Source organism: Camellia sinensis, chromosome 10 (assembly GCF_055761805.1).
Source record: "Camellia sinensis isolate YWXY chromosome 10, ASM5576180v1, whole genome shotgun sequence".
Lineage (NCBI taxonomy): Eukaryota > Viridiplantae > Streptophyta > Magnoliopsida > Ericales > Theaceae > Camellia > Camellia sinensis.
The window spans coordinates 89,261,763-89,277,192 of NC_138970.1; positions in this window are offsets into that span (position 1 = coordinate 89,261,763).

Genomic DNA, 15,430 nt, shown 5'->3' on the forward strand with positions numbered 1-15,430 from the left:
ACTTGTGTCTTAGAGGTATTTGTTAACAAGACCCATAAACATTTTCTAAAATGACCCATGTATATAATAGTAAATATAAATATGTATGTAATGGGAAATTCTATAATAAACTTTTTATTTTAGGGTGTGTACTATATGTCCTAGTTATGATATTTGTAGTATTTTGATTATGGCTTATTAAGGTGTTGTTGGCTTTTTTGGCTTTCGAAGGTTATTTTTGTAAATGTGAGCGTGCCAGCAAGGATCAATCAGTCCTTACAGAATATTAATTGCCAACCAGTTATCAGACGATTGTGTTTTAGTTCTTTCAGCCTCAATAAAGAGGACTTTTACTGGTGGCTTCACTTAGGAGAATTAACTGACAATGATTAAATGAAGAACAATTGCAGCATTTCATTAAGTAAAAATGAAAGACTTACAATGATCCAATTCAGCCTCGTAGAGGTTTACAGTAACAATCTACTTGAAACTACTCCTATGAACGAAGTGCAGTGCAGGAATTTTAAAGTACAGCAATGTAAAGAGCAGGAAATGTAAAAACTGGAAAAGAAATAAAGTTGATAAAACTGGTTTTCTAGATCTGAGTTTGGGGCTTTTTCTGGGGCCTTCTTTGCTATTTATACTTCTCAAGGATAACCATCGAACTGCACTTCTAACTATCGAACCGCTCCTCCATGATCGCTGATCATGTTGCTTTGTAGTTAGCTTCACTATGCCAATACCTGCAGTTAGGCTTCCCTCCTGATTTTGAATTTAAATGTGAGTAACCGTTGAAGCCACATCACTTTGCATCTCTTTGCTGATTCAATACTACGCAGATCTTGTAAAAACCAATACTAACTGCCACGTGTACGATCACGATCGAAGATTTGAATTGTCTTCCTGAATTGCCTTTATCTTGCCACGTGTCGAACTGTGATTGGCTTATACAAAATATATAGCCAACATTACCCCCCGCACTAATATAATCAATACTTGGTGATATTAGTGGATCAAGGTATTTTATCCACGTCTTAGAACGTGCATGGGCTTTTGCATTTCTTAGAAATACAACTGTCATTTATCATTTGCATTAAATTCTCATCTAACCCTTGAACACTCCCACTATCTCAGTATTCGAAAAGACTGATACATCTTTTATGGCCAAGCCAATCTTCTCTTACATTGATCATGCATACAAAGAGTTATTTGATGACACTGTTCGTCCTCGAAAGAACCTTCACGCATTGATTAGCCATCTTTATCTACCTCCATTTATACAAGTTATAGAAGCTTTCACAAATCACTGTCCTTCGAACCAAGAACCTACTACTTACGATTCTCTAGAACACAAATTTGCAATCATGGATATCGGAAGCTCTTCTTCTGGAACGAAACTATTCGCGTGGAACGAAGTTGCTGCTACTTCTTCTTCTTCTACGGCTGCTGGCTGGGGAACTTGGTCCACTACTGCTCAACCTCAGACAAAGGAACGCATTCGTCATCGTTTCCCTGAATTCGATGACCCTCTTGACATTCCTCCTTCCAAACGCAATTCAGTAGTATATCCATATGTTTCTATTAATCGTAGCCGCAGTCTTGAAGACAAGCTGCTTACATCATGGTACACTTCTACTTTGCCATCTCGGATGGTTCAAAGTGTCCCACATCCTATTGAAACTCTAGGGATCAGCCTCACGCTTTTAGCCAAAAAGGCAAAACTTTACCCCTCTGATTGGCTAGAATGTGTAACCAGGCCTGAATTTATGGATTCACCCAGGGAACCTCCGACTGCTCCTCCTTTCCCTTCTAACTCAGATTGGATTAATAAGTTGAAGCTCACTCTCTCTGAGGGCTAATCCTTTCCCCCTTATAGAGTCCCAATGCCTCCAACTCCCTATCAGCAATTCAGGGCTCAGATATTGCTTGCTGCATTCTCTCATTTATCCTTCAAGGTCCTTCGAAATGATATTCCCCACCAAAACTTTCTATGGGCTTGTGACATTATGTCTCGAAGCCATCTCCTTAACCTTGTGGCCCAAATGGAGCTCCATACCTTTTTAGACCAACTTCCCATTCTGCTTAACTGGCACTTCCATGCTTCTATTACCAGTGAAGTTCTGGATGAAGCCAATTTTTCTCGAATCCAGGTTCAGTATGAGGCAGAGAACCTTCTTGATGAGTATGAATCCTTTAAAAATCAGGATTCTGAGTATGGGGAGGATGCTATTATGAATGAAGTACATGAAGAGGGGGAAATGGACACCACAGATAAAGCCTTAAAGCAAATAGAATTCGAAGTGAAAGCCCAACAACTCACTTCTCAATTAAGGGCTTACCAATTAGACAAGCCAAACTTAGACAAGATAGAAGATAGAGTAGGAAAAGAATTTTCGTTTATTGAATTTTGCTGGACTAAATTTCATGACCTTGTAACTCTGTCCATTCTGTATTTGTACGAAATCGAGAATGTAATCAAATGAACTCTAGTATCAAAGCATTTATTAATAAAACTGAGCTTTCCGAATTTCATTTGTTAAATTCTGATTTAGCACTCAAATTATGAACTACGTGGTTGATGTGTTTTAACTCCACTTTGACTGAAACTCTTCTAAAGTATGAAGTCTTTTCTTTTGAGAAAGTAATTTTTGCCTTTCATACCGACCCTAGGGCTAACATAATTCTTCACCTAACGGCTTCAAATTAACCAACCTTGCCCTTTGAAACTTTATTCGATCACATTCAATTTCCCAACATATGGTTAATATAATCAAATGATTTCAAATCAATTAATTTTCTTTCGAACAAACAGTCTATATTTTCCAAAATATGGAAACCTCTGCTAAGTACTGCACTGTTTTATTTGGAAAGAGTAATTTCTTCTATATACTATCAAACCAACTATTGGTTTCAAAACTTGGAACAAACAATTTCCAGCCACGAGGTATTTCAAACTTTTGCTTCGAAGGATACTACTCTCATTAAGAAACCTAAAACAGGTCTTTAATCCCTTTGAAGTAAACAAATACTTGAGCATTCTTACATCCTTAGGTGTGGAATGTGCATCGAAGCCGGCTTCCCAGTTTCGAAGCCGTTGTTATTTGACTTTGGCGCCAAAATCTGGTTTCAAAGCCAAATATTTTATTTCGAAGCTGACATCAGCATCTGAGATGTGTTTCCTTCCAAAAGTATCAATATTGAAGGAAACTCTTCGTATCTGTACTTTTAGTACTTCTTTACGAATTACACGATATATTTTCCAAACACAAAGGTTTTAGAACCCTTTTATTTCGTGCTCTGAATTCACTCGTTTGCTCAACACACAAACCCTTCCCCTCTATTAACCCTCTCTTCCTTGCTGCTTGCCACCAATGGATTCTTCTTCTCTGAAAGTACCAACTGGCGATCGTATAAGCCCAACAATGGCTTTAAATAGATATATTGAGGAAGAGATTGCCAAATTTACAGCTGATGGGTCAAGTGCCATAGACGGACGCCTTTTTGTTCCTCGCCATAGCAATAAACAAGAATATGTCCTAGGTCCCATCTTTCGAGAAGTTCCCGCTCAACTTCCAGCTTTATACCCTCGTTTGAAGGACCATTTTCTTCTCTATGAAGGGGGGCTCGACTGGGGAAATTGGAGAATGAATCGACCTCACCGTTGCTGGCCGACATTGAGGGCTGAGTGGGAGGAATGGTATGACAGAGTTGTGTCTACAAGAGAATGTGACCTGCAAGAGCTCTGTATTCTCGACGCCCTTCGTCTTTCCAGGTTTATCATTCCTGAAGACCCTTTTTTGATTCTTGCTGCTCTTTGCTTTTGGAAGTTTCGGTGTGGCATGATGGCCCCCACCGTTCTTGATATCTGCCATCTCTTAGGGCTTTCACCACTTGGTACTCCTTTTACACCCACTACCTAGACCTTTCTGTTAAGTTTTCCCTTCCACCCTTAAATTCCTCCTATAGTGATTTTGTAAAGGCTGAAAATAAAAGGGAAGGCCCATGAGAGATCGAGAACCCTTTTCCTTTATTCTATACTGGTTGTGTAAATTTCTCTTTTGTACATCATCTCAGCGGATCATGCCTGAGTTCGCCCCACTTGCGAAGGCCCTTGTTTTGAAGAAACGAATAGCCTTGGCCCCTTACCTTTTAGGCCATGTCTATAGAGCATGCTCCCAATTTTGTGAAAGACCTCTCGACATCAATCAGGGAGGCCCCCTCTGGGTGCTTCAACTCTGGCTCTTTGCATACTTTACTGACCTGCATCCTAAGTGCTTGAAGTTTTTAGTTCAAGACCCTAGTACTTACGGAGAAAAGTATGATAGAGTTGCTCTTTATCCTGCTTCCTTTGCCCACTACCTCACATTTTTTCATCAACTTCCTATTTCCCCAGCTGCCACCTTATTTTGCCCCTTTGATGCCAACAAAGGACCAACTTGGCTGCAAACATTCTTGGCTGATAAAGAGTGTTCCATCCCATCACACAAAGATATGTGGGCTTCCATTTTGTTGCTGAGGGAACTGTTCATTGGTACTTTAAACCCTTAAGCCTACAAGTGCATATCGGAGGTATATTGCCCTTCTCAGTTTGCTAGACAATTTGGGCTTACTCAAGGAATTCCCATTCCACTCTGCAGTCTCTCGAATGTCCATCTCACAGCCAGAGATCTAAGAGTACGCAAAATCAAACTAGAGGAGGCAACATTTAAGCTGTTGAAAGACTTGAGTGAGTTCAAATTTACACCCTTCATCCCCTCTGGTTTAGCTTTAAAGAGATTTCAAAATTGGTGGACAGCCAATATGGAAGTGCATCTAGCCATGCATCCTCATGATTTACTGATAGGACTAGGTGTGCCTTTTAAGGCTAAACCAACAGCAGCCAGGAACATTCTCTCTCTTTCCACAGCTGTCAAGACTGTTCCTGTAGCCTTACCTTCTCCTGCTAGAGTTCTCAGAGCTGCTTCGAAAAGAGGTACGTATTTTCAGGTTTCTTTTCTTTTAGACTTTTCTGTCTGTTTCCTTTACATTCATACCTCTTGGTGTAGGGTCTCCACAAGAAGAATCTTCTAAGAGAGCTGAAGCTCTAGCTACTCTCAAAGACAAACATCAGCAGAAAAAGAAAAGGAAGCTAATACTCACTCCTGAAGAATATGAATCTCAGATTAAAAAAAGAGAGATTGAGAAAGAGCAGGAAATACCATCACAGCGAAAAAAGAGAAAGAAGATGATTGTCTCTCCTTCTGATTTGGTCGAAGGCCCCACTCATGAGGCAGCTGCCAAAGCAGTAAAAGAGGAACTCACTCCTGAAGAATCTGAATCCCAGATTGAAGAGAGAAAGATTGAGAAAGAGCAGCAAATACCATCACAAAGAAAAAAAAGAAAGAAGATGACTGTCTCTCCTTTTGATTTGGTCGAAGACCCTACTCATGAGGCAGCTGCCAAAGTAGTAGAGGAGGAACTCACTCCTGAAGAATCTGAATCCCAAATTGAAGACAAAGAGATTAAGAAAGAGCAGGAAATACCATCACAGAGAAAAAAGAAAAAAGAAGATGATTGTCTCTCCTTTTGATTTGGTCGAAGACCCTACTCATGAGGCAGCTGCCAAAGCAGTAGAGGAGGAACATTTCAAAAAAATAATTGTTTTTCAAAGAGCTGAAAAAAGGCGACAGCACCAATTACTAAGGGATGAAGCAGTTGCCACTGATGCAACCCAAAGGGAAACAATGAGAAGGCAACACACTGCCGAGCATTATTCCCTCCGTAATTCTCCCGACATTGCCACTACCTCTGAAACCAGTAATTTTCTTTCATGTCTCCACTTTTCTTTTCCTAAATTGTTGATATTAAGACTTAACATTGTTTTGTACCTCTTCCTTTGCAGTGACAACTACTGAGCCTATCCTCCCAATAAGGACTCCCTCAGTTTCGGTTAAAGTTGATCAATCGCAAAATGTGAAGTCTATTCAGATAATACTCCCACTTTCTAGGCCTATGTTCTCCGTACCCTTCTTGTGGCCAAGTATCCCTGCTTCTCTTTCTTTTGATTTAACTCCATACCTCCCTCATTTGTCATTCGATTTTGCTCAATTTGATTCTCCTTCGAGCTTTACTTCTCCTCCCCCTTTTAAGGAAATTCCAACTGCTACTTCATCTTTGATGGTAGCTGATTCCTATAGAGAAGGTACTGGTAGCTCTCCAATCCATCATCCACTATCTTTGCCTAGCTCCAGTCCTTCTTCTCTTGACCAACTGGTAGCCAAAACTATAGAGACTACTAAGGATACTCCACCTTCTTCTCCTATTCCTATGCAGTCATTTTTTCCTTCTACCAGGGCTCTTTCTGCACCTTCCATGTCAATGGATGAGGTGGATATCTTTGAGGCTAGACTTGCTAGTCTTTTTCACATACCTTCCACCTCTCCAATGACTAGCAATGAGACTGAGCCATTAGTTCTAGCTGATTCTCTGCTAGAAATTTTTGAGAGCTCTTCCTCCAGTGGTAAGACTTTCTTGCCTTCGATAGACTTGGACAATTGTCTGGAACTGCTGGCATCTTTTTCGAGGATTCCTTTCGAAGCCTTACAGAGGCCTATAATAAAAAATGGCTTCCTGCAGTGTTGCAAGATTATTGAACAATCCGACATGACTGTTTCAAGTCATTTATCTCAGGCAGCAGCCACCATAGATTTTTACATCAACATTTGTCATGCTGCTAAGGCTGCAGAGGAGAAGTTGCTAAGAGATCAGAGTTTTGTTTCTAAAGTTCATGCTGAAGTGTCAGAACAGAAAAAATAACATTCATTTGTCTCCCAATTTCAAGCTCAACTGTTGGAAAAGAAGGCTCAACTTGAGGAAGAATTATCAGCAGTTAACCAAGCTTTAAATCGGACTACTACCAAGCTGCAAATCACTAATCAAGAGCTAGCTGATCGAAAGCAAGAAATGACTACAGTTATTCAATTGTTTCTATCTCTCAAGAATAGAGCATCTATTGTAAAAGAACAATTTAAACACTGTACTGACTTTTGGGCCAATCTATGGCTACATGTATTTGACTCTTTATGAAATAAATTATTATTTATCATTGAAGTGTTCTCATGTTCTTTTATTTAGCACTTATTGTATTCATTGTGTTTCCCACACGGTTGGATAATAAGGCTTCAAATATTTGCCATTAATCTTTTTGGGATGTACATATCCATTCAAATTTCTCAAATGGTATGCTCCAAAAGGCAGGACTCTATGAACTTGATATGGTCCTTCCTAGTTAAGTGACCATTTTGCCAAACTTATGGCTTTTAATCCCTATTGGAAGTATTGTCTTCCATACCAAATCACCTTCATCAAAGCCAATGTGTTTGACTTTCTTATTGTAGTTTTTGGTTGCTTTCTTCTTTTGGAAAAGAATGCTATTTAATGCCAGAATTCTAGCTTCATCTATACTTTCTAACTCCAAGCACATACTCTGATGGTATTGCTCAAGATCTAACTGGTCTTGGTATCTCACCCTCAAGGACTTGACATTAATTTCCACAAGTAGCACTGCATCATGCCCATATACTAAGGCATAAGGAGTGATTCCTGTGCTTGACCTTGGAGAAGTTCTATAAGCTCACAATACATCCAGCAATAAGTTATGCCAATCCCTAGGATTGTCTTCCACAACTTTCTGTATTCCTTTTTTCAAAGACTTATTGGATGATTCAGCTTGACCATTAGCTTGTGCATAATAGGGGGTAGCATTAACAAGGCTAATTCCAAACTCTGCCACAAAAGACTTTACTATTTTTCCATCAAATACAGTCCTATTATCAACAGTTATAGTCTGTGGGATACCAAATCTATGGATTAAATCCTGAATGAATCCAATGACTTCAGTCTGGTCTACAGCCTTGTATAGCTTAGCTTCAACCCACTTAGTGAAGTAATCAATGGTCACTAAGATGAAACAATGATGCTTCGAAGAGGGTGGGTGTGTTTTCCCCATTATATCCATGGCTCATCCTCTAAATGACCAAGGCTTCACAGCTACATGCAGGTCAGTTATGGGCACGTGCCTTATTGCGCCATGCTTTTGGCATGCCTTGCAACCTCTTGCATATTCTATGCAGTCTTTAAGGATAGTTGGCCAATAGTAGGAATGCCTTCGAAGCAGCCATCTCATCTTCACACCAGGCTGAAAAGCACCACAGATGCGGTCATTAACCTCAGCCATAGTTGTCAATGCCTCCTTCGGGCCTAAACATTCCAACGATAACTCATCTCCCCCCTTTTTGTAGAGAGCATTACCAAACATTATGTATTGCATAGACTGCAATTTAATTTTTCTGCTGCTTTTGAAGATGGGCCAGCCAGATACTGCATTATTGGATGCCTTCAATCTTGTTCTTTTAAGTCATTATGATTGACTACCAGGACCACATTCCTTTTATTCAAGGGTGTATTACTCTCCGATATATTGTTTGGCTTATATCCCTTTGAGTATTATCCCTTCTCTTGAAATTTGAAACTTTCTGAGCCACATCATTAGCTTTATTATTCAAGAATCTTGGGACATGAGTTACATTTGCTGTCTGAAATTGAGAAAGCAGATGTAATGCAACAACATAGTATGGCAACATGCTTATACTTTGACATTTGAAAATCCCTTTCACCTGGTTAACTACCAATTGAGAATCTCCAAATATGTCAACTGCATGAGCTTGTAATCCAATAAGTATTTCCAGTCCCATTATTAAGGCTTCATATTCAGCTTGATTATTGAAACAAGTAATTTTATCCACTCTGAAACCATGCGTGGTTTCTACTCCTTGTGGTGACTTAATTACTATACCAATTCCAGTTAAACCATTGGCTTTTGATCCATCGAACCACATTTGCCATGGTTCAACACTAGCCATACCAAGTTCCATTATCTCTTGGCTTTCTGTTTGACATGGATGGTCTGTCAAAAAATTAGCCAAAACTTGTCCATTTATTGCCTTTTTGGGGACATATTCTAGATGAAATTCTGATAAAGCTAGTATCCATTTGCCAATTCTTCCCCTCAACATGAGTCTAGATAACATATATTTAACTAAATCTATGGTTGCAATTACCAAGACAATTGTAGACAAAAGATAGTATCTTAATTTCATTGCGACAAAATATAATGCAAGGCACAACTTTTCTACAGCTGAGTATTTACATTCACAAGAATTTAGAAACCTACTAAGGTAATAAACAACTTGCTCTTTGCCTTCTTCATTGTCTTGGGCTAAGAAAGCTCCCAATGAATCCTCAGCTGCAGCTATGTACAACTTCAAGGGCTTACCACCCTTTGGTGGCATCAGCACTGGAGGGTTGGCCAAATAGGCTTTGATTCCTTTGAAAGCAGTTTGATGCTCTGCTGTCCACACAAACTCCTCTTCATCTTTTAGCCTTAACAAGGAAGAAAATACTTTAGTTTTTCCAGCAGTATTAGAAATGAATCTTCGAAGAAAATTAACCTGTCCAAGGAACTTTTGTAATTTTTTCTTACTTGATGGAGATCTGGCTTCAATGATGGCTGTGGCTTTATTCTGGTCAATCTGTATTCATTTCTTGTGTACTACATAGCCCAAGAAGTTTCTAGATGATACGCCAAAAGCACACTTAAGAGGATTGAGTTTCAACTTAAACTTTCTCATTCTTTCAAAAGCTGCTTCTAAGTGAAACAAATGTTCCTCCATGGATTGTGATTTCACTACAATGTCATCAATATAACACTCTAAATACCCTCCAATGAGGTCATGAAAAATAGTGTTCATAGCTCTCTGATATGTAGCCCTAGCATTCTTCAGGCCAAATGGCATTTTAACCCATTCGAAGGTGTCAATATTCCCAGGACATCTGAATGCTGTCTTATGGACATCCTCCTCTGCAATGCAGATTTGGTTATAACCAGAGTGTCCATCCATCATTGATGAAATTTGATGCCCTGCTGAACTATCTACCAACAAGTCTACTATAGGCATAGGATACTCATCTTTTGGAGTTGCTAGATTCAAGTTTCTGAAATCGATGCATACCCTCATTTTACCATTCTTCTTAGCCACAGGCACAATATTAGATAGCCATTTAACGTACCTAGCTGTCCTAATAAAGCCTGCCTTGAGGAGTCTAAGAATTTCCTCCTTAACTTTCTGGATCACTTCTAGACTCATTCTTTTTGGTTTTTCCTTGTATGGCTTGGAATTAGGCCTCATAGGGAGCCTATGTTCCACTAATGATCTATCCAATCCTGGTAGTTCATTATAAGACCATGCAAAACAATCCTTGTATCTCTTTAAGACCACCAACAACTGGTCCTTGTCAAGAGTATTCAAACATGCACTTACATAGGTGGGCTGCTGTATGGAACCTTCCCCTAAGTCCACTTCTTCCAGGGGGTCTTGTATCCGAGAACTTACTGATGCTCCTTCTTTGATTCCTTCTGACTTCGAAGTAATCTCCTTGCTTTGTTTTGCTCCCAGCTTCTTTGATTCAACATCTTTACCCTCCTCCTCATAGACAAAGTCTGTCCACAAGGCTTCTTCCTCCTGTATCTCCTGGACTTTTGTTTCAATGTCCAAAGCACAACATTTATCTAAGGCCAAAAATCTGACCTGTTGTTGTTCCTTCTTACAACTAATCACCATGGCTTCTTTCTCTTGCTCCTGCATTTTCTAGACTATTGATTTTACATCAAATACTGAGAACTTAATTAGAGCTAAAGACCTGGCTTCTTGGGTTTCATCTCTTTGCCTACAACCAGGCATCATTGTCATTCTTAACGACAAACTCTTCATCAGCACTCTTCTGGACTAAGTGCTTTAGATGTGCAAATTCCTCATCAGCCATCATTTCGGCTGATCCATCAGGTTTTCTCAGTATACTGAGTGGTTCCACTCCTTCAATATATAATTTGGCCTCTACGAAATCTGCACAAGCTATGAAGGGTTGAAGATCTGCATTGATCTCATCCGTCTCTCCATTGCACAAGGCCATCATGATTTTCTGATGTAAAGAGGAAGACACACATTTGTTGGTGTGAATCCAATCTCTTCTAAGTAAAGTATTATACTTAGCATTACTGTCGATAACGAAGAATGCTGTCATGCAGTCCCTGGTTCTCACACTCAAGTTGATGGGCAAAATACCTTGGGCCATCTGTTTATCTCCAGCGAAACCAGCAATAGCTGTACTGGTTGGGATTAGTCTAGGGTTCTTCTTTCCTAGTTTCTTCAACGGAGATCTTAGAAGCAGGTTTACTGCTGCCCCGTTATCCACCAGCACCCGATTCATTTGTATTTCATTGAAGAAGGTCTTGATATACAAGGGTTTGACATGCTGTGTCATGGACATCGTGGGATACTCAAAAGGGTATGAGAGGTTAATACTTACCTCTTTCTCATTCTCGTCTTCAGTTTCCATTTATGTGGTTACTTCGGATTTGTCTTGCACCATACTTACTTGTGAGTCTTCACTGGAGACTAGAATTGGGTTAATCTCCTGACCTTGGTTTTCATCTTCAACTTGAAACTCTTGTGGTAATATAAGCACCATATTCACTGACACTGGAGGGAACGAGCCAAATTGGATGACTAGTTGTACCTGCTTTCCCTCTTGGTCAACTTGTTCAATTACTTCAGAAGCGTCCTCCATGTTGCATTCTGGCACGTCTATATTAGTAACTTCCTTCGAATGGTCTGTTTCTGTTGGTTTTCTGACCAAAAATATCTGTTCAGCCATGAAGGCTTCAAACATTTCTTCCTCAATCATCCCCTTCCTTTAGCCTAGGACGACTTTATCTTCTATCTCACTATCACTTTCCATCAAAGCTTTTTCTAATCCTATCAAGTTGGATCTTTCCTTTGCCTTTAGTTCGGAATGAACTTTGGCCAACTGCTCCCTGCTACAACTCCTTTTGTCTGGAAGAGTCGATTTTAGATTATGGTCTAACTTTGAATCTTCTTCTCCCTCTGCCTGGCTTTTTAGCTGAACCAATGAAGAACTTTCTCCACATTTTTTTAGATCCTTCTGGTACTGAGTGTACCTTCGTTGGATCTTCCTTCTTTGGAACCTAGAAATCACTAGAACCATATTTGGTTCTTTTGTTTTTGGGTGCTTAAGCAATACCCAATTGTTTGGAGCCACCAAAGGAGGTTTGACTATCCTACCTTAGTTTCCAACAACATTTCTTTGGGTAGACATCTCCCTAGGTTTGTTCTACATGACAAACCAATATAGAACTCCAGGTACCCACGAACCTACTAACCCAGTTGTTGAACTGTTTCTTTCTTCCTTCGAAGCCATCTTCGAAGTTGGCTGTGAAAGCCACTGCTTGGCCTTGACTCCCTGTTTTGGGCCTACCTCAGGCCTTTGATGAAGATGGCCACTTTCCGTCCTGCGTGAGGCTGGTTTAGGAGGCCAATCTCTGGCTTTGATCCCATAAACCAAACCTTTCTCCGGTCTCCTTTCAGGATGACTGATCTCCATTCTGTAATAATTAGGTGGTCTGGACTCATATAAAGGCCTCTTGCCTTTAGAATGCATTCTAGCGGTTGTTGGCTCAGCCACTAATAGCTGCTGCCTAATACTAGTTGGATATGACCTTTTGTTATAAGCACCGGTTGGTTTTGGACGCCTCTGCACATCCTTGTAATATTGTTTCCCATCAATTGGAAGCCCTTTCAACCATTTGTAGCTCAGCCTGCATCTGGGACACATTCTTTACATGACAGCTGCTTCTAAAGAATTGTTATCCAGTGTTTCTTCATCAGAGTCTTCCCTCTGGTCTGAGAAACCTTGTCCAATAGCTGGTAGATTTCCAGTGTCTTTCTTGACAGTTGTTTGGCTGGCAACATGCATTTGCAGATTGACTTCTTTCAATTCTTATAAGGACAAGTTTTTGAAGTCTGGCATAATAACATTGGCTGCCACCTCCCTAATTTCTGGGAATGGATTTGTATAAATTCTCATGGCCTTTTCTGCTTTAGCTGAGAATTTTAAACTCCCCTTTTGAATCTGCTCTTGGATCCTGTCTCGAAAAACAATGCAGTTTTTAGTTGAGTGAGACCAAGAATTATGCCATTTACAATACACTTTTCCTTTAAGTTCCTCTGGAGACAAAATTTTGACTCCTTTTAGTAACTTCAGGAAATTTGCAGCAAGCAAACGATCAAAAATGTCATCTACCTTTGTTAAGTCAAAAGAGTATTTCCTATGAAGGTCTTTCTTTTTAAACTGCTGATCAATTGTTGTATCTTTATGAATTAATGCCTCACAGATCACAGGTTTTTTCCCTACAATCTCTGCTGTATCAATCTCATAATTAGGATCTCTATAATACGTCTTGTATAATGCATTACTTCGATCTTGTTCTTCTTCTAGTAATGCTTCATACCTAGACACCTTATAGGTTAATTCCACTAAGTCTCTAAACTCAGTTGAGTCAAACTTCTTTCGAAGCCTAAACTCTAAACCATTTTGAGCTAATCTCACAAATTCAGGCTCTGGTAAGATAATCCTACATTTATTTCATGCTCTTTTAAATCTGGTAACAAACTGAGTAGCCTTCTTATCAGGCCTTTGACTCAATCTTGCCAAGTCTGCCATGGAAAACTCTGACTCTGTTTGGAAGAATTGGGCATGAAATGCCTCTTCCATTTGTTGCCAAGTTTGGATAGAGCTAGGTATAAGGTTAATATACCATACAAATACTCCCTAAGTTAGAGAATTTAGGAATAATCTTAACTTCATATAGTCATTATTGGTAAATTCACCGCACTGAGCCGCGAACCTAGCAATATGCTCAACCGTTGACTGGTTTCCATTCCCATAAAAAAAAGGCAAAATCTAGTATCCTGAAACCTCTTGGGTATTCATGTACTCTATCTACCCATTCTGGTTATGGTTTCCTGTACACAGGAGTCAGAACCCCCCGAGCCATTGGTCCACACATTTCTCTAACAATGTCAGCGATTTGGTCCCTAGGGACCATATTTTGTACTGCTGAACCACTACTGGAGGAACAAACACATGATTTGGTGGACAACCTTGTGCCTGAGGTCCTCTTGGTCCATAGGGTGGTATGTTTGGGACTGGTTGTCCCTGTGGTGTTGGCTGTTGTCGAGGGTATTGATGACCTCTTTGAGCCTGTCCTGCAAAAGGATCTGCGAAAGGTGCTGGAACAGGTGTTGTGTCTCTTCCAGTTGCAGGAAAACCTTCCAACCCCCCGGGTATAAGTTCGAATAAAGGGTTAGTGAACCCCCTCGTGCCAGGTATGGCTTCGAACATGGGATTTGGAACCATCCTTATACCATTTTCTTGTACTGGGCCAGATCCACTAATTTGCATGGCTTCACTGTTAAGTAATGAGGCATTTTGACTTGCTATAGGCCTCGAAATAGGTTCATATCAAGACTGAGGTGATGGTCTTTCATAGTTTTGATTATTAGTTTGACCATTAGAATGTCCATTAATTTGCATAGGTTGTTTATCTCTAGCCAATCTTTACTGAGGGACATTTGAAATTTCCTCCATGTGTCTTATGTTTGTTGGTTGGTGGGTATTCATTCGATCCAAAAAGGATGTTGCCCACTTTTTCATTTTGTTCATTAACTGCTGTCTCATGGCATCTACTAGGCCACCTCATGGATTCATTGGCTGAGTAGATGGAACAGTGGATGGTCCAATTCCTTGGCCTCGTCCAATATTATGAACATATGGTACTTGTTCCGACGTGCTGGTCTGTTCAACCATAGGTTCTGATAAAATGGGTGCTTCTACAGGATGTGTTATCACATTATCATCTGGACTAGGCACTTCTACCTCTCCTTCCACGCCTTCTTCCAAGCGTTCATTTTCTCCTTGTCTTCTACGTCTAGCTATTTCAATTAGTCCCACTGGGTGTGCCAAAAAATATATGTTGGCTTTTTTGACTTTCGAAGGTTATTTTTGTAATTGTGAGCGTGCCAGCAAGGATCAATCAATCCTTACAGAATATTAATTGTCAACCAATTATCAGACGATTGTGTTTTAGTTCTCTCAGCCTCAATGAAGAGGACTTTTACTGGTGGTTTTACTTAGGAGAATTAACTGACAATGATTAAATGAAAAACAATTGCATCATTTCATTAAATAAAAATGAAAGACTTACAATTATCCAATTCAGCCTCGTAGAGGTTTACAGCAACAATCTACTTAAAACTACTCCTATGAACGAAGTGCAGTGCATGAATTTTAAAGTACAGCAATGTAAAGAATAGAAAATGTAAAAACTGGAAAAGAAATAAAGTTGATAAAACTGATTTTATAGATCTGAGTCCGGGGCTTTTTCTGGGCCCTTCTCTGTTATTTATACTTCTCAAGGATAACTATCGAACTGCACTTCTAACTGTCGAACCACTCCTCCATGATCGCTGATCAAGTTGCCTTATAGTTAGCTCCA